We start from the raw sequence: 20,372 nt of genomic DNA on the forward strand, positions 1-20,372 counted from the left end.
CTAAATCTCCTTCAAGCAAAATTTCTGTTCCGAAAGCCACCGGTTGCTCCTTTCATTTTGGGCCCCATTGTGCATATAGACGTAATACTAGGGCCACAATGGGTATGTTTCTGTGCACAGGACAAACAGGGGTATCCATTTTGGGGTGCAAGTCTTCATTCATATATGTGTGGTACAAAAAAAACTGCTTTTGAAATGACAGAATTACCAAAAAATGAAAATCGTATTTTTTTTCCTTCGGCTTGGCTTAGATTCATTCAAAAACTGTGAAGTCAAAAAAGTCATCCTACCCCTAGATAAATTCGTTAAGGGGTCTACTTTTCAAAATGGGGTCACTTGTGGGCGTTCTCCATCGTTTTGGTCACTCAAGGGCTCTACAAGTGGGCAATGGGGACTAAATCTCCTTCAAGCAAAATTTCTGTTCCGAAAGCCACCGGTTGCTCCTTTCATTTTGGGCCCCATTGTGCATCCAGACATATGATTAGGGCCACAATGGGTATGTTTCTGAGCACGGGAGAAACAGGGGTATCCATTTTGGGGTGCAAGTCTTCATTCATATATGTGCTGTACAAAAAAACTGCTTTTAAAATGACAGAATTACCAAAAAAATGAAAATTGTAATTTTTTTCCTTCGGCTTGGCTTAGATTCATTCAAAAACTGTGAAGTCAAAAAAGTCATTATACCCCTAGATAAATTCGTTAAGGGGTCTACTTTTCAAAATGGGGTCACTTGTGGGGGTTCTCCATAGTTTTGGTCACTCAATGGCTCTACAAGTGGGCAATGGGGCCTAAATCTCCTTCAAGCAAAATTTCTGTTCCGAAAGCCACCGATTGCTCCTTTCATTTTGGGCCCCATTGTGCATCCAAACGTAAGATTAGGGCCACAATGGGTATGTTTCTGAGCACGGGACAAACAGGGGTATCCATTCTGGGGTGCAAATCCTGATTTTCATGTGTACTATAGAAAAAAGTCCTGTCTTTAAAATGACATATTTGCAAAAATATGAAATTTTTGTTTTTCTCTTCTAAATTGCATTGACTCCTGAAAAAAAACTGTGGGGTTAAAATACTCATGACACCCCTCAGTGAATACGTTAAAGGGTGTAGTTTTTAAAATGGGGTCACTTGTGGGGGTATCTATCATTTTGACTCCTATGAGCCTTTCCAATCTTGGATTGGTGTAGGAAAACAAAGTGTTCCTCAAAATGCTGAAAAGTAATGTTACATTTGTACGTCTCCTAAATGGTTAAAAAAAAACGAAAGTTTTTCCAATGTGCGCCCAAAATAAAGTAAACGGATGGAAATATAAATCTTAGCAAAAATTTCTATATTATGTTTGCACATATTTGAGATATTGCAGTTGGAAATGTGAAAAAATGACGATTTTTTCAAAATTTTCCCAATTTTGGCGCTTTTTATAAATAAACACAAATTCTATCGGTCTTTTTTTTCCACCTAAATGAAGTACAACATGTGGCGATAAAACAATGTCAGAATCGCTTGGATATGCAAAACCTTTCTGGTCTTTTTCCATGCTAAAGTGACATGTGTCAGATTTGCAAAATTTGGCCTGGTCATTAAGGCGTAAACAGGCTTGGTCACTAAGGGGTTAATGGAGCCTGCTGTCGGTCTGAGAGCTCCGGGGAGAGGACCTCCGTTCCCCCGCTGCACGTCAGAAATAGTGAGTACTGCTTTAAACTTTGCCTGGTGTTGATGTGCTGGGAGGATCACAGTATCCTCTCTTTTTTACTTTTACTTTTCTGCTCTGGTCTGGCTAGTATGCCAAGCAGCCTGCTCGACTCAGGGGGGAGGGGGGGGGCGAGATGGCCGCTGCCTCACAGGGAGCAAGAGACTAGGTGCAGATCTTCCGGTGTGCCCGCCCGTGCTGATTGTCGGCTCTGGGGAGCAGGAGGGGGAAAACCACCAGCGTGGGGATTAGTCCAGCGGGGGATCACCCTGATGAGTGTATGTGCCGCCGAGTTGCAGGTTGGTGGCCACGGCGGTATATTCAGAGGGAGGGAGCCGCGGCTGTGTATTTGCAAGGCGCTGCGGTGAGAGCGCGGGCACTGAGGGTGACAGAGCCTCCCCTCCAAGTCGGCAGGGGTTACCTTGTGCCGTAGTCCTCTGCTTGGGGCTCCGTGAGCGGTCCTCGCCGGGTGTTTCTGAGCGCGGTACTTGTCGGGTTAGGCCGCGGGCGCGGGCCGCTGTGCAGGGCCGCGGCTCTTCGGCTTCTTTTTGGCGGCTGGAGATCACCAGGTGAGCCTTGTCCGGGCCGGTTGTGGGTTCTGGTGGGTCCCCAGGTGCTGTGCTCTTGTCTGCCTCTGTTTGGGTCACTGATTTGACCCAGAAAAGGGCTGAAAAGGGAGATTCTGTGGAGGAGCAAAACAGCGTGCGACCTCTCTCCTTGCTTGCTAAGCCACGCCCCGGGCCATAGTGTTTTTACGTCCTCCCGAAGTGGGCTTTATTCTCTGAGGACGTAAAAACATGTGTCCTGCAGAGAATAAAGCCCCTCGGGCTCTGGACGTGACAGCTCCATGCTGTCGGTGTCCGCAGCATGGAGCTGTCATCCCGGGCTGTTCGGACCCCCCCACCCCCGGCATTGCGATCGGCGCTATGCAATGGATATGGATGCATTAGACACCCGCAGGTAGTAAAATACCTGCGGATGTCATTTTTCCCTGCAGGCGCGGGTCCCGCGTGCAGGAAAAAATCCGGACATGCTCCATTCAGGCGCGGGTCTCCCGCGGGGACGGCTCACCACGGTTGAGAAGGCGTTGGGCGGGGCTATGCAAAGGTCTTCCGGCTCCCTCAGTGCATTGTGGGTGTGCCCGGAGTGCTGGCTGAGCGTGTTGCATCTGATACGTCCCCTATCTGGGGATCATATATTAAATGGATTTTTAGAACAGGGAGCTGGAAAAAGTGCTTGCTCTGTCCACTCCGCACATTGACCTGGTATTGCAGTACCTCCAGTACTGGTGCACCCCCTTTCCTACAGCAGTTTCCAAAAGCAGGAAAAAAAACTGATGAGCAAGAGGTGCAGCGCAGCTGCGGCTGCTAACAACCAAGCACTTAGATTTAGGCCTCATGTCCACGTGATACATGGCGGAAGTATCGCATGATACTTGTGCGACGGCTCGTGTTTTTGCGTGATGTCCTGTAGTTTTTATTTGTACCATTTTGGAGTTTATAAGACTTTTTTATCGCTGTTTATTATAACTTTTTTTGGAGATAGGAATCGGTTACGTGCACACTTCCCATAGACTTGTACAGGGACCCTTGGTGCGCAAATGTGCACAAAAATAGAGCATGGTGAGGTTTTGCACGCATGCGAAATGTGTGAGTAAAGAGAATTCTGAAGGCATCCATTGAAACAAATATGTTTGTGTGAAGCGGCCCTTACTGTACTTTTAGCACGAATCAAGCACATTTGCAAGCGCAAAAAAACACGCAACCATGCCGCCATTTATTGAAATGGGCAATTAGTGTAATTAGAATAATACATGTTCTGCCCCTGCAGAAATGCACGAGAAAATAAAGGGGACTGCTTTTTTTTTTAACAAAATGCGCATGCAAAATACACTTATGTGAAGGAACTCGCTGCAATCAGCGGGTTCTACTGACGTGTATTTAGCATGTATATTTTTCATGCATAAAATGCTTCGCAAATACATCTGTGTGAATCTGGCCGAAGAGCCCACGGTGGTATGCGTAAAACGCTGCGTCTCTGCGGTGAGAACACAGTCGTGGACATGAGCCCTAAGGCTGGAGCTCTATGGAGTCTTTCGCCATGACATGGGTCATGTGACCAAAGATCGCTGTGCAGCCCTGTGAACTTGCATTCTCAAATATATCAATGGGGTCGCGCAAGTTCCCACAACCTATAGATTGCTTAAACCTCTACGAGGTTGGATTTTTGCAATATATTGGTCGCAGCTACTTGTGAGTTGTATCGCAACTCCATTGTCTTCAGTAAGGCCGGTTGCACACGACTGCTTCACATTCCGAATGCGGGATACCACAGCGGAATCTGGCTGTTAACCCAGACGGCGACCCTGCGTTCCTGCAGAATCTGTAATGCGGATGACCGCGAGAGTGAAGGAAGTAGCAGTAGTATGTATCTTTCAATGCGTGTGATTTGCTGCGGATCCTCCGTGTGGACGACGACTGTGGATTGAACAATAGGAAACCGGTGGTGTGAAGCCGGCCCGAGAGTGTGAGGTCGCAGGGCTATACAGCAATTTTGGTCGCGTAGCACTAGTCTCATTGCATGACTACGACTCCGCCGTTCATGGGAGCTCAGTGCTTGACCATCTCCGTCAGCTCCACAGAAGTGAATGGAGAAGTAGTCACACGTTTAAAGAAATCTCATCCATATAATGCGGAAAAACAATCTACAGTTTAAATTGACCTGTGGGGCGGATTTTAAAGCTGCCCCTTCAGCAGCGCTCTGCACTCACACTATAGCAGGTTAGTGTGAGAGCGCAGAGTGCTGCTGAAGGGGCCACGGGATTGTTCCTTTTAGAACAAAAGTTCCTGGCGGGAACAAATCCCAATCATCATCTTCCGCCAAGTCACTAAGATGACTAATCCGATATTTTTGTATCTAAGTGAACTGAATATGGCCGCCACCACAACTTGCCTCCAGCTTTCCTAGTCTTCTGCACAACATCATTACATGTCTACACCACTTTGTTTTCAGGAGCCGAGGCAAGTGGGGTGACGACTACCGAGCGAGGCTCTGTTCGTGTCAGTGGTAGGGAGCTCCATGATGGTCATCAGGTTACCAACATGTTTTGTCACCCAGCTTTCCTAGTTCCTGAATGGCCAGCTTCACAGAGCGCCACTTTTTACAACCCATACCCGTCGCTGAGGTCAAGAAATACCCCAAAAAGCATTAGAGGAGGGGTGAAACCTGGTTTTCTTGCCCCATGTGCCCATCCCAACCAGCCTCTGTAATTACCCCTCCGTCGGACATAAAACGCAGTTTACGTTATTTTAGGGAATGCTAAAATGCTCCTCTCTTCAGTAGCTCCACTCTAGCCACTTCACTGATCTGCTGGATAGAATGTATTGGCTAGTGGTAGGATCTCCCAGCAGCCACTACACTCCAGACGCACCATCCAATCAGTGAGCGGGGAGCAGGGCTAGTGAGCGGCAGCTCTGGGGAGGACGCAGCCGTTCTGAACTCCATGTCTTCTGGGGTGGGTGCGGTGGCCGGGCTTCAGTTCCTGCTGGCAGAGCTGCACATCCAGCAGGTGAGGCCATCATATCTCTAGTGGGCATTAGTGTTTACAGCTGCTTTAACCAGGGCATTGTGGGTAATGGGCGGGGCCATAGTCTCCGCTGGGGCATTGTGGGTAATTGGGGGGGGGGGCTCTCTAGTCTTCGCTGGGACTGGTGGGGTCATAAATGGAGAGGTTTATGTGCACAACAGAAGCAGCTGCACAGCGCAGGCCAAGTCTTCATGCATGGCTGTCGTCGCACAGGAGGCTGGAGGGGCGGGTGTATAACAGCACCTAGCGGAGACGGCGTGGCCCCAACTGCACCGCTCTGCGCCATTTGCGTGCGGCGCGGGGACTTCTTACAGATGCGACACCATTGTACCCGTGGGATTGGTTTACTGGGCTAACAGCTGGCCACGGGTTCCCGTAAAAGGGAAGTCCGCGCCAATATCTGCAGTGGCCGAAGGTTCGTGGCCACTGACTGGTGCCCGCTCATTACCTCGTGTGAACATGGCAGCGATGAGCGGACTAACGAGGAAATGCTCATTTGTTGGCTGATGGCGTCCTTTACATGGGCTAAACATGAACGGCTCCTTGTCGTCTCTCCGTGTAAACCACAACCATAGCTGCGGATTTGGACAGCTCCCAGTGTGTATATATATATATATATATATATATATATATATACTGGGAGGAAGCTGCAGCAGCGCCGGGCAGCGCTCCTAGGTGATGTGTGTGTATATATATAGGCCTTAGGTTATGGCTGTGATGATAGGATTTCCTCCTGTCAAAGTTGCATCGCACCGCACAAAAATCACGCTTTCATGCGATGCAACAGAGAGGAAGGCTCCATAGGGTAACATGGGCCACGAAACCTCACGAGTCGCAGGCATATCGGGATGTCGCACCCTCCAAAACATGTGAATTGCCCCATTGGAAAGCATGGGCCGAACAAACACGTGATTTGTCGCAGTGTGACTTTGTCGCTCATGTAAACGCGGCCTGAGTATTAGGGGACTCCCTAATATATACGAGCCTCCTAACATTTAGGCCATGTTCGTAGCTTGCTGGACCACGTGGTGCTAATAATCTCCGCTGTCGGTGTCCTGCGGCAGATTTGTACGTATTGCTGCGAACGTGTCGGACGCTCCTCGACTTCACAGCAGGTTTGCTGTTTCTGTGTTCATTGTGTGAAAATCCTGCTTAAGACGTGTTCTGCCTCCGAACGCCGACCGTAAATGCGCCAATATTCAGATGGAACATAAACGGTTGTATTCCCACGTTTGAGCGTTTCACTATTACCCGACTCCAGTTTACCATATGGTGCAGCCAACATGTCTGTTCATCATATGGCAGAAGGACGGCGTAATACTTAATTTCTCCTGCGGGGGCGTTGCAGGGGAATTAAACACTTCGGCCTTTTTCACGCGGCAGAGCAAATATTGCACGTATATGAACCGCGGCTCGTTCTATCTTTGGGCGGGGCCTTGCATCACCCATTGTTTTAATGGGGCTGGCGGCAGCATCGCACCGCGTGCTAGGTGAGGACAGCCGCAGCGGGAGGGAGGGGAGGCAGTTTTATTACAAAAATGACTCACATCCACAGAAAAATCGTACGTTAGCGAGCGCGAAAACGGGCCGCGATTCACGGCCTGGTATCGCACTCACTGTGTGACATTAGCCTTACTGCCAGATCTTCCTTGGATTACAGCGGATCGCTGGGGGTTCAGCTAACCTAATGCCAACACAATGGATCTCCCAGCTTTCCTAGAACCCTCTAGAGCAGTGCTCCCCACCTCCGCCCCTCAGCGCCCCCAACAGGTCATGTACAGGATCTCGTATAGTAAGAACACCTGTGGCAATGTCTGAGGTACCGATGATAATTACATCACCTGTACAACACTGAGGAAGTCCTGAAAACATGACCTGTGGGGTCCCGAGGACTGGAGGTGGGAGTCACTGCCCTACAGTGATATGACAAAAGGAGGCTGACTGGCCATTCAGGGACTAGGAAAGCTGGGTGACAGAACTGTTGGTAATCTGATGACCATCATGGAGCCCCCTACCGCTGACACGAACAGAGCCTCGCTCGGTAGTCGTCACACCACTTGCCTCGGCTCCTGAAAACAAAGTGGTGTAGACATGTAATGATGTTGTGCAGAAGACTAGGAAAGCTGGAGGCAAGTTGTGGTGGCGGCCATATTCAGTTCACTAAGATACAAAAATATCGTGAGTTCAGAACTGCTGCGTCCTCCCCCGAGCTGCCGCTCACTAGCCCCGCCCCCTCTCACTGATTGGATGGTGCGTCTGGAGTGTATTGGCTGCTGGGAGATCCTACCACCAGCCAATACATTCTAGCCAGCAGATCAGTGAAGTGGCTAGAGTGGAGCTACTGAAGAGAGGAGGCGCTCCAATCTAGTCTTGTGGAGCTAGTGAGCGCTATATTACCTTCAGAGGGGAAGGATGGGTGGGGGGCTGCTGGATCCTGATGGGTGTGGGGCCGCTGGATCCTGATGGGTGGGGCGCTGTTGGATCCTGATGGGTGGGGGGGCTGGTGGATCCTGATGGGTGGGAGGGGGGGGTTGTTGGATCCTGACAGTCATCAAAGGGATGACAACCAGCTAGAACTAGGAGTAATAGATGCAATATAGACCATCCACCATAACACTGATACATATGGTTGGTGAGGAGACAAACTGTTATAGGCGTGCCGCGCGCGTGCGCCGGGCACATCCGCCGGGCCGAAGAAAGAAGATCTGGCCGCAAAGAAGAGAAGATCTGCCCGGTCCGCTACGGGTAAGTTATTCTTATTTTAGGAGACCCGCACCTAAATGGAGCATGTCCATTTTTTTTTCATGCTCCACATTTTTCTTAATTCACTTTTATTGACCATCCGCGGGTATTTATCTACCCGCGGGTGGTCAATGCATCCCTATGGGGTGCGGATCCGCGTGCGGGTGATCCGCTGCGGATTTTAATTCTTCTTTTCCCCGTGGACATGAGGCCTAAAGGCTCTGCATATCCAAGTGATTCTGATATTGTTTTTTTGCCACATGTTGTACTTCATTTAGGTGGTGAAAATAGTCTGATAAAATTAGTGTATATTTATTAAAAGCGTCAAAATTGAGAAAAAATTTATAAAAATGTAATTTATTTTCAGCCACAATATCTCAAACATGTGCAAACATACTGTACAAATCTTTGATAAGATATATATTTCCATCTGTTTACTTTATTCTGGACGCACATTAGAAAAACTTCAGTTTTTTTTTAACAATTTAGGAGACGTACAAATTTAACATTGATTTTTAACATTTTGAGGAACACTTTCTTTTCCTGCACCAAGCCAAGATTGCAAAGTCTCATGGGTGTCCAAATGATAGATCCCCCCACAAATGACCCCATTTTATAAACTACACCCCTTAATGTATTCACTGAGGGGGTCAGGAGGATTTTTATCCCACAGGTTTTGTCAAGAATTAATGCAATTTGGAGGGGAAGAAATTAAATTTCATATTTTTGCAAATATGTCATTTTAATTTTAATGATGGGATTTTTTTCTATATTGCACATGAAGATGAGGATTGGCACCCCAAAATGGAGACCCCCCGTATGTCCCGTGTTCAGAGATATACCCTTTGTGGCCCTAATCTTGTGTCCGTATGCACAATGGGGCCCAAACCGAAAGGAGCAGCCGGTGGCTTTGTCAACAGTTATTTTGCATGAAAGTGTTTTAGGTCCCATTGCTCACTTGTGGAGCCCTTGAGCACTTTGGAGAACCCCCACAAATGACCCTGTTTAAAAAACTAGACCCCTTAACGAATTCCTCTAGGGCTGTGCTGCGTATTTTGACCCACAGTATTTGAATGAATCTGAGCAAAGCAGAAGGAAAAAAGTTAAAGTTGTACTACCTCTAGCTTGGATACAAAATGTGAAACAGACCCTGTTGTATCGCCTCTAGCTTGGATACAAGACGTGATATGGGTGGGCAAGCTGCCACTTGGGATGCATTATGCATTGACACTTGGGGGTCAGGATAACAGCATGCTGACAATAGAGGGCAATGTATAGCTTTATGTCTTTGGTGATGTTAAATTCATTCTCTGTGGCTGATTTTACACAAGTGAGCACTATATCAGCCCGAGAAACTCAAACCAATATCTCGCATGGCAAATATGCGAGTGTGTCTGCTAGTGCAGTGCGCCTTGTAAGAACAATGCATTGCGATGTGTGTATGTGTGTAAAATATATACACATACATACACACATACATATACAAACACACACACACCGCTGTAGGAGCAACTGTAAGAAACAAAATAAATGGTGGGAATATGGCGGCCGTCTGATCTTTCACGCACATAGTATTCATAGGGGAGGTCCTATATTTTCTCGGTCAAGTATTAACGGGAGAGAATACTGCTGGTGAAAACGAAACCACAGAAAGCTTAGGCTTAGTTTTGTCCCAATATACGGCCGTGACCATCACCAGCGATGCTTTTTTTTTTTTTAGAGGATTAAATCGCATCGCTGCCGCGCACATTAAAAACCACATGTTTTTGTTTAACGCGCAAGTCGGTAGGACTTTCCAATGTTAACATTGCAGCGCATATTTGTCGCCTTGTGATGCGATAAAACGCAGCCTCCATAGGATTACATGGGAGATTTTAAAAAACGCACTGCGCAGAAGGACACAGCAGGCTGCGATTTTCTCTCTCAACATCACATCAGTGAAAACCTTGCTGAAGGGAAGGGAACCGTCGGGAATCATTGGCTGCGAAATCTGCTTTTTTTTTTTCAATAACCAACGCATCGGTTAAAAATGGCGCGATTTTACCCGCCGGTTTGAAACCACCCTAGAGAAAAATAGGGCAAAAAGATGGAGAACTGGGAGGTGACCCGCTAATCTCTATGGTGCTGTAAGTTTGGGTAAATCCAATAGGTGGTGCAACACGTTTCTGTAAAACCAACAGAGGGCACTGCAATGTTACTGTAGAAACCAATGGACAGCATGGCAGGTAGCTATACATAAACTATACAAAATCTGATTGGTTGCTGCTGCCGCCGCCATGTTTTTAAAAGGTACGCTCAGTTCTTTCATAGAGAACAAGAAGGTAGGTACTTACAATTCAGGTAGGTAGGTTCAGTTTGGGACTGGGAGAGACTCCAGTGGAGACTGACGGAAAAATGGCTGCTTACAACCTGTGGTCCTTGTTTCGGGTGCGTGTGTCACCATCGATCTAATGTATCTTACTGCATAGATATATATCTAGCTATAAAAATAGATAGTTATATATCAATATAGATATTTCTAAAAATATCTAGCTTTACGTATAAATTTAAACTTCTATAGTTATGGTTTTGTAAGGCTGAAAACAGACATACAGAATTTGTATTATTATCAGCATTATTCTTATAATTGCCATTGATGTTATTCCAGGGTCAGGTAATACACTGCATGAGGCTTTGACCAATTTTTACTATTTTAGGTAAAAAGCTGCATTGACTGCACTTCTGCATTTAGTGCGATATGGTAGGACTGCAAGCAAAGCCTGAGACAAGATCTTGGTGCGCCCCATGACAATACATATCAGGTAGGTATCCTGCCCTAGAGGTATGAAGGCACCATACAGCAGCACTCATCTGTAATCCAACCTGCAGGGACATTGTGTGCTGCTGTAATGCCCCAAAGTTACTGTAAGATTCTATTGCTTTACTGGTTTTTGCTTTTTTTGGTGTTTTTTATCTTTCATACTAGTGCTACAAAGACCGAGGACAGAAAGCTCTGGCACTGAAATACTGTGATGAGGCTTCAGCCATGCCACCTGTTACTAAAGAGGTGAGGACTGTCAGTAGTAACGTGGTAACACAATTCAACTGTTATTTCAGCCATTGATTTACTGACCTACTCCACTGCTTACTGTATTGATTCTCTAGAATAGAGCCTCCATAGCCGCCTGTTCCCCATCTTCTATACTAGAAGCTAGAAGTGGTACAACGCAGTACTAGAGTCCCCTTGCCTGTCCTTATCTTTTATCCAAGCTACAAGGCGTACAACAGGGTACTAGAGCCTCCATTCCCATCTGTATAACCTCTTGTATCCAAGCTAGAAGTGGTACAACAGGATACCAGAGCCTCCTTGCCCACGTTTCATGTTTTGTCACCAGCTGCTTCCTTTGGGTAAGTGAGAATAGTGAGAATTTTGGCCCATGTGAAAGGGGAATTACTGTATGCTAAACTGTTCACTTCATTTTCATTACCTTCTATGACATTTATGGAAATGACACGGCACAGATTATTGTTAGGGGTTCCATCACACTCCCCTTCTGTAGCCGCCCCGCCTCCACGCTCCCCTCATGTAAGCCCACTTTCCTAGTGTAACCGTATTGTCACCACACCCCCCTTATGTAACCATACCGTCTTCACACTCCCCGCATGTAACCATACCACGGTTCGAAAAGTGTCATAATAGAGCCTTAAAGGGGTTCTGTCATTAAAAACAAAAAAATATACTGTATACTTACCTATTGCTCCCCAGGGAGCCTGCTTACCTCTTCTTCTTATCCCAAATCTTCTCCTGGAGCCGCTTGTCACTTCGGTCACGTGACCTCCAGCAACCCGATTTTCCTCTAACCGGTCAAAAAGTGTACATTGCGCTACCTTCCGCTTCCTTCACTAGTGACGTATGCGTACATTGCCTTGTCAGGAAGCGCGGAATGAAAGCAGCCGTGCGAGACAATTGCGCGACTGCGCACGTGCGAACCCGGCACACGACTGCGCATGCAGCTATCCTGGAGATAGCTATAGTCTATGGAATATACACGGGCTTTAGCCTTGGCAGTCGTCATCTTTAAAATCTATGTATAGCTACCTCCCATGCTGTCCATTGGTTTCTACAGTAACATTGCAGCGCCCTCTATTGGTTTTACAGAAACGTGCTGCACCTATGCTCCCTTTAATAAATTATCCCCAATTAGGGGACGTATCAGATGCAACACGCTCAGGCAGCACTCCGGGCGCACCCACAATGCTCTGAGGGAGCTGGAAGACCTTTGCATAGCCCCACCCAACGCTTTCTCAACCGCGCCCTCCCCCCTCCCCCTCACATCCTCCTCAGTCCTTCCTCTTGCACCGTGCTCACGCATCCTAGGCTTGCAGAGCCTGCAGGACTCGTCACCTCCCTACGCAGGATGGTTAAGCAGACGATGACACTAGAAGCAAGCACTAGTTTGCCTCTGAAGGTGCGTCCGTCGGTCGTTTTGAGAGATCTCTTTTGGTGGACGCATTTCGAGTGGGGACGGACGGAAACTTTTTCCCAAAAAAAGGAAAATTGGCTTCGAGCCCATAGGGCTTTATTGGCTTCCCCTGGGCTGGCATTAGTAGACCCTAGTAAGAATAAGAATAGATCAGCATGGTCATCTGAAGAAGTTAAAATGTACAGCAGGCCTTTTTTTTCCCCGCCATACATAAATAAATTCATCCATCCATCCATAACTATAGATTATATAGAGAAATAAATCTTGCTATTTGTATAGCGATAGATAGATAGATAGATAGATAGATAGATAGATAGATAGATAGATAGATAGATAGATAGAGATAGATAGAGTGAGTAGATTATAGACATACATTATATCCAGATGATAGATTTTAGATTATTTATATCTGTGTAGATTTTATCATCTATATTAATTATATAATAGATCTATAGATTATCTATCTATCAATCAATAGATCTATTATATAATCAACATACATTATAGAATCTACATATATACATAATACAGCTTTATGTGTTTGTGTATGTATGTAGATATATAAATATATATATATATATATCATCTAAAATCTATCTTTAATCTATATGCACAAAATCTATAATTCAGATATAATCTATATCTATAATCTACATAATTAATAAATAAATAGATAGATTCATTCAGTCATACTCATTCATTCATTCATTCATTCATACATACATACATACATACATACATACACACTGTATGCAAATGAGCCAGGTGTCTGGCAGGCTGATGTCACTGCATTGTGATGTCATCAATTTAGAAGTATAAATACCGGACTTGGCAGCCATGTTAGTCAGTCTCCGCTGCAGCTCGGAGACGGGAGGTGGGGGATCCCCTATCTCCTCCGAGAAGCCACAGAACTGGACCCTTTTTATTTTTAGCAGAGTGCATTTTTAATGCAGCACACAAGGGGGAGACAGCGGCCTACCAAAATCTACTGGGTCATATGACGTGGCTGGCGGTGGGCGGGGAAGTGGTTTTTACTCTATCTTCCGCTGTGCTACAGCGGAAGATAGCGTGACGCACTGCTTCCATTGACTAGAATGGAGGCCGGCCGCGCGTACACCCGCGGCAAATAAAGCATACCGCGGGTGAGGTCAGGTGATTTCACGGTGCGGAATTCCATCGTGGAATTCCGCACCGTGAGCATTGAGCTATTAGGTTCAATAGAACCTAATAGCTGCGGGCAACGCAGCAGATTTACGCAGCATAAATCCCTCCGTGGGAAGGAGCCCTAACTTTAGCCAGCAGAAGGTGCCATAGTATAAGGCAGAAAAAGAAAAGCCCGTAGGCAACCCAAATCCAAAATTGGATTGCAGACGGTTAAAGAGGCCCTGTCCTTTTTAGAACGACGGGGGTAAAATCATACGTCCTGATCAGCCCCGCCCCTGACACGTTGGCGCTTTGCGATAAATAAGTGGGTTTTGTGTTGCAGTTTGGGTACCCAGTCTCTAAAAGGTTCGCCATCACTGATATAGAGGAAGCCCCGACATGTTGGATACACATGGTAGTGCAGCGCCAAAAACGCATGGAACCGTAGTAAGAGGAAAAACAGTGTGAAAATGGCCTTATAAAGATATATGTTTACATTTAGGCTGGATTCCGATGAGCTTACGCATATTTGCACAGACAAAGAAATAACACGCAACGATTATCTCAGCTAGTGAAATAGACAATTAGTATAATATGCGTTCTTTCCCTATGAGAATGTACGAGAAAATATAGTATGCTGCGTATTTTTTTTGTGCGATCGAAATGCACATGGAAAATACGCGCCTGTGAACAAACCCATTGAAATCAATCATTTCTATTTTCTGTGACTTTCGTAGGTGCAACTGCCCCAGAACAAATGGAATCCTGTCCCCTTCACCAGCAGTTTACACTCCGTGCCAGTGCGCGGAAGTTTGGAAATTGCTACGGGATGACAGGCGCCGCCCGATCTTCCCTGCAGGTACTGTTACTACATGATAGGGCAGGTATTATCTTTTCCCGAGCGCACAAATAACGGGCGGGAAAAGAAGTGGTAAAAACAAAACCGCAGAAATTCCACATTGCAAGAGGGCAGTGTTTCGATACACTCTCCTGCTCTGAACAGAGCGGGAATAAAAAAAAAAAAATCAAACTGCGCATGTCCGTGATGTGAAATTAGTGGGCATGCACAGTGCTATACTTACCACATACGTGGCCTCTGCCGTCTATCTGCCGGCAGAGAGTATTGGTTGCAATTTGTAAAACACCGCAGGAGACCCACAGTGTGTTACGTATACGCCCGTGGACATGAGCCCTAAGGCTGCTTTCACACAGGCGTCTGGTAAAATGCTGCATTTTCAAGCGTTTTCGAACGCCATTTTCAAACGTGCTCAACAGCGTTGTGTAACGCACTCCATCATTACAATGGGTGATGAGGGGCGTTAAAAAGGGCTGAAACAAACTAAAATAGAGAGGCCTTAGTGACAAAGTCTGTTTGCTCCTTAACCCCTTATTGACCGCCCTATAGTGTTTTTGATCCCTAGGGCCGTAAAAACATGCTCACTCTGAGGATTAAAGCCCTGGGGGCTGTGGACATGACAGCTCCTGGCGGAAGATGATGATTGGTATTTGTTTTGGGGGTAGGGGGAGAAATTTCCGGAATACTCATTGGGTGTCTCGTCTGAAGTTTTTGCATCTATGGTCGGGGAATGGGAGAGCCCAAATCTTATAGTTCCAGTGTATGTACAACCTTCCACGAGAGCGCGGGGACGTTACTAGTCTAAGTAAACGATGCGCATAAATGCCACAAATGTATTAACCCTTAGGGCGCCCACCCACTGGCGATTTTTTTATTTTTTTTTTTTATTTTTTTTTCCCTGCGAAATTTGCAGCATTTTTTTCTCTGCAGTGGTCTATGGGACTTGTAATGTTAAAATCGCGATCGCGCAAAATCGCAATTTACCGCAAAATCGCGATAAGTCCCATAGACCCCTGCAGAGAACAAAATGCGAATTTCGCAGGGAAAAAAATCGCCAGTGGGTGGGCGCCCTTAATCGTACTGACCAGCAGATTGTGTGCCTTTAGGAAAAGCATAGGTGTACCGTCAGGTGTCACAATTGCAAACCGGCCCCTGCGGTGAGGGAACTCAGAGGCCCCCACCATATAAAGAATGTGCATGGAGTGTGTTACTCCCTTGCCGCACTGCCTGTTGTGGGAGGGGGTGGAGGGTTGGCCAATGCAGTGTACAGCGCGGAGCTCGTTGATGACATCATCATTCTTCTGCTCCTGGCACCCGTGTGGTCTCCTCACACTACCAGACACCTGTTATGGGAGGGGTGGAGGGTCGGCCGGCGCGGAGTTGGATGATGACATCATCATCCTGCTCCTGGCGCCTGTGTGGTCCCTTCACACTGCCGGACGCCTGTTGTGGGAGGGGTGGAGTGTCGGCCGACGCGGTGTATGTAGTGGAGCCGGATGATGACATCATCATTCTTCTGCTCCTGGCACCTGTAGAGAGCATTGGTCCTGTTCCGGAGGGCTGGTCCTATGACTGTCATATTCTGACTGCCCTGTGTTTGTCCCCCCCTTCCCCAGGGGTCAATGTATTTCTTGGAAGCCCCTTGAGGACATGGCCATATGAGGCCTGGTGAAGTGTAGTTCTTATTTTCCCATCTCTCGACGCCTGTGATGTATTCCAGCATTAATGCCCGGATACATTGTGTCCTGCGGCGGGCAGATTATCTCCATATCAAACACAACACTTGGTTTTGGAAGTTCTTTTCCCATCCCCGCATTCAGCATCCCATAACTTCTGCATCTTCCCCGGTCAGAGGTATGTGAGGCCTTGCTTTCTACGTGACGAGCTTTTTGCCCCATTTTGGGTCCATACTTTTGATCACTTAGTATTTTGCCTCCATTTATTAGAGGTTTGTCTTTCTCCAGTTTTTCTGTGTTTGATAGTGTATTCAGTGTATTGTACAGGCCATTACGGATATGGTGATACCAAATATGGGGGTCTTCACCCCCCCCCCCCCATATGAAATAGAGGAAAATGCACAGAAAAGTTGAATATCTATATCTCTCTCTATAGGGGCCACAACAGCCATGATTATACAAGAGGCTTCTGTACCGCAATGCCTCATCAGTTACAGTAGTGATCATAGGTAATGGCAAGCAGGGACACCTATTGTCATGGCAACCAATCGGCCCGCCACGATTACAAGGGCCAGACGACATAACATAGGGAGCATGCTCCCTCGGGGAATCCTCTACTTGCTGCCATCTCAACAGAATGTAGGAGTTTAATAGTAGGGATCGCTATCCTTATGTACCCTGCTGTAGCAGTGGGAAGCCCGCTATCGGATGGTGTGAGCTCAGCTTCTGATCTCATGCCATCCACATGATGTACGTTTGTGTCCTGTTGTGGCAAGTACCACACAGCCAGGACAGACGTACATCCGGTGGCATTAAGGGTTTAACCCCTTAAGAGATAACCTATGTCCTGGGTGGCTGGTACTTGCTGTAAACTAGAGGGAGAAGAATCTGAGATTGTACTATCCCACAGTGGGAGCTGGCTGGGACTGACAGCAATCTATGCTGATCGTGGCATGTAAAGGGTTCACAGAGGGAGCTGGCTGGGACTGACAGCAATCTATGCTGACCGCGGCATGTAAAGTGGTCACAGAGGGAGCTGGCTGGGGCTGACAGCAATCTATGCTGACCGTGACATGTAAAGGCTTCACAGTGGGAGCTGGCTGGGGCTCACAGCAATCTATGCTGACCGTGGCATGTGAAGGGTTTATAGAGGGAGCTGGTTGGGACTGACAGCAATCTATGCTGACCGTGGCATGTAACGGGTTCGCAGAGGGAGCTGGCTGGGACTGACAGCAATCTATGCTTACCGCGGCATGTAAAGGGTTTACAGAGGGAGCTGGCTGGGGCTGACAGCAATCTATGCTGACTGGGCATGTAAAAGGTTTACAGAGGGAGCTGGCTGGGACTGACAGCCATCTACGCTGATCGCGACATGTAAAGGGTTCACAGAGGGAGCTGGCTGGGGCTGACAGCAATCTATGCTGACCGTGGCATGTAAAAGGTTTACAGAGGGAGCTGGCTGGGGCTGACAGCAATCTATGCTGACCGCGGCATATAGAGGGAGCACAGTGGGAGCTGGCTGGGACTGACAGCAATCTATGCTGACCGTGGAATGTAAAGGGTTCACAGTGGGAGCTGGCTGGAGCTGACAGCAATCTATGCTGACCGTGGCATGTAAATGGTTTACAGAGGGAGCTGGTTGGGACTGACAGCAATCTATGCTGACCGTGGAATGTAAAGGGTACAATGGTGTCGCATCTGTAAGAAGTCCCCGCGCTGCACGCAGATGGCGCAGAGCGGTGCAGTTGGGGCCGCGCCATGTCCTCTAGGTGCTGTTATTCACCCGCCCCTCCAGCCTCCTGTGCGGCAGCAGCCATGCATGAAGACTCGGCCTGCGCTGTGCAGATGCTTCTGTTGTGCGCATAAACCTCTCCATTTATGACCCCACTAGTCCCAGCGAAGACTAGAGAGCCCCCCCCATTACCCACAATGCCCCAGCGGAGACTATGGCCCCGCCCATTACCCACAATGCCCTGGTTAAAGCAGCTGTAAACACTAATGCCCACTAGAGATATGATGGCCTCACCTGCTGGATGTGCAGCTCTGCCTGCAGGAACTGAAGCCCGGCCACCGCACCCACCCCAAAAGACATGAAGTTCAGAACTGCTGCGTCCTCCCCAGCGCTGCCGCCCACTAGCCCCGCCCCGCGCTCACTGAATGGATGGTGCGTCTGGAGTGTAGTGGCTGCTGGGAGATCCTACCACCAGCCAATACATTCTAGCCAGCAGATCAGTGAAGTCGCTAGAGTGGAGCTACTGAAGAGAGGAGCCGCTCCAATCTAGTCTTGTGGAGCTAGTGAGCTCCATATTGCCTTCAGAGGGGAAGGATGGGTGGGGGGCTGCTGGATCCTGACAGTCATCAAAGGGATGACAACCAGCTAGAACTAGGAGTAATAGATGCAATATAGACCATCCACCATAACACTGATGCATATGGTTGGTGAGGAGACAAACTGCTATAGGCGTGCCGCGCACGTGCGCCGGGCACATCCGCCGGGCCGAAGAAAGAAGATCTGCCCGGTCCGCTACGGGTAAGTTATTCTTATTTTAGGTCTCCCGCGGATCCGGACGGCTTCTATAGGCTTCAATAGAAGTCTGCGGGAGCCGTCCCCGTGGGAGACCCGCACCTAAATGGAGCATGTCCACATTTTTATTAATTCACTTTTATTGACCATCCGCAGGTATTTATCTACCCGCGGGTGGTCATTGCATCCCTATGGGGTGCGGATCCGCGTGCGGGTGATCCGCTGCGGATTTTAATTCTTCTTTTCCCCGTGGACATGAGGCCTAAAGGCTCTGCATATCCAAGTGATTCTGATATTGTTTTTTTGCCACATGTTGTACTTGATTTAGGTGGTGAAGATCGGGCGGCGCCTGTCATCCCGTAGCAATTTCCAAACTTCCGCGCACTGGCACGGAGTGTAAACTGCTGGTGAAGGGGACAGGATTCCATTTGTTCTGGGGCAGTTGCACCTACGAAAGTCACAGAAAATAGAAATGATTGATTTCAATGGGTTTGTTCACAGGCGCGTATTTTCCATGTGCATTTCGATCGCACAAAAAAATACGCAGCATACTATATTTTCTCGTACATTCTCATAGGGAAAGAACGCATATTATACTAATTGTCTATTTCACTAGCTGAGATAATCGTTGCGTGTTATTTCTTTGTCTGTGCAAATATGCGTAAGCTCATCGGAATCCAGCCTAAATGTAAACATATATCTTTATAAGGCCATTTTCACACTGTTTTTCCTCTTACTACGGTTCCATGCGTTTTTGGCGCTGCACTCCCATGTGTATCCAACATGTCGGGGCTTCCTCTATATCAGTGATGGCGAACCTTTTAGAGACTGGGTACCCAAACTGCAACACAAAACCCACTTATTTATCGCAAAGCGCCAACGTGTCAGGGGCGTGGCTGATCCGGACGTATGATTTTACCCCCGTCGTTCTAAAAAGGACAGGGCCTCTTTAACCCTCTGCAATCCAATTTTGGATTCGGGTTGCCTAGGGGCTTTTCTTTTTCTCCCTTATGCTATGGCGCCTTCTGCTGGCTAAAGTTAGGGCTCCTTCCCACGGAGGGATTTACGCTGCGTAAATCTGCTGCGTTGCCCGCAGCTATTAGGTTCTATTGAACCTAATAGCTCAATGCTCACGGTGCGGAATTCCATCGTGGAATTCCGCACCGTGAAATCACCTGACCTCACCCGCGGTATGCTTTATTTGCCGCGGGTGTACGCGCGGCCGGCCTCCATTCTAGTCAATGGAAGCAGTGCGTCACGCTATCTTCCGCTGTAGCACAGCGGAAGATAGAGTAAAAACCGCTTCCCCGCCCACCGCCAGCCACGTCATATGACCCAGTAGATTTTGGTAGGCCGCTGTCTCCCCCTTGTGTGCTGCATTAAAAATGCACTCTGCTAAAAATAAAAAGGGTCCAGTTCTGTGGCTTCTCGGAGGAGATAGGGGTTCCCCCACCTCCCGTCTCCGAGCTGCAGCGGAGACTGACTAACATGGCTGCCAAGTCCGGTATTTATACTTCTAAATTGATGACATCACAATGCAGTGACATCAGCCTGCCAGACACCTGGCTCATTTGCATACAGTGTGTATGTATGTATGTATGTATGTATGAATGAATGAATCTATCTATTTATTTATTAATTATGTAGATATAGATTATATCTGAATGATAGATTTTGTGCATATAGATTAAAGAT

At 47.5% G+C, this 20,372-nt stretch overlaps 1 pseudogene; it reads left to right on the forward strand.

Annotated features, from left to right (window-relative positions):
• The first annotated feature begins 2,858 nt into the window (after positions 1-2,858).
• LOC136588916 (U2 spliceosomal RNA) lies at positions 2,859-2,986 on the forward strand (annotated as a pseudogene).
• The last annotated feature ends 17,386 nt before the right edge of the window (positions 2,987-20,372 follow it).

The sequence above is a fragment of the Eleutherodactylus coqui genome, chromosome 13 (genome assembly GCF_035609145.1).
Source record: "Eleutherodactylus coqui strain aEleCoq1 chromosome 13, aEleCoq1.hap1, whole genome shotgun sequence".
NCBI classification, from domain to species: domain Eukaryota; kingdom Metazoa; phylum Chordata; class Amphibia; order Anura; family Eleutherodactylidae; genus Eleutherodactylus; species Eleutherodactylus coqui.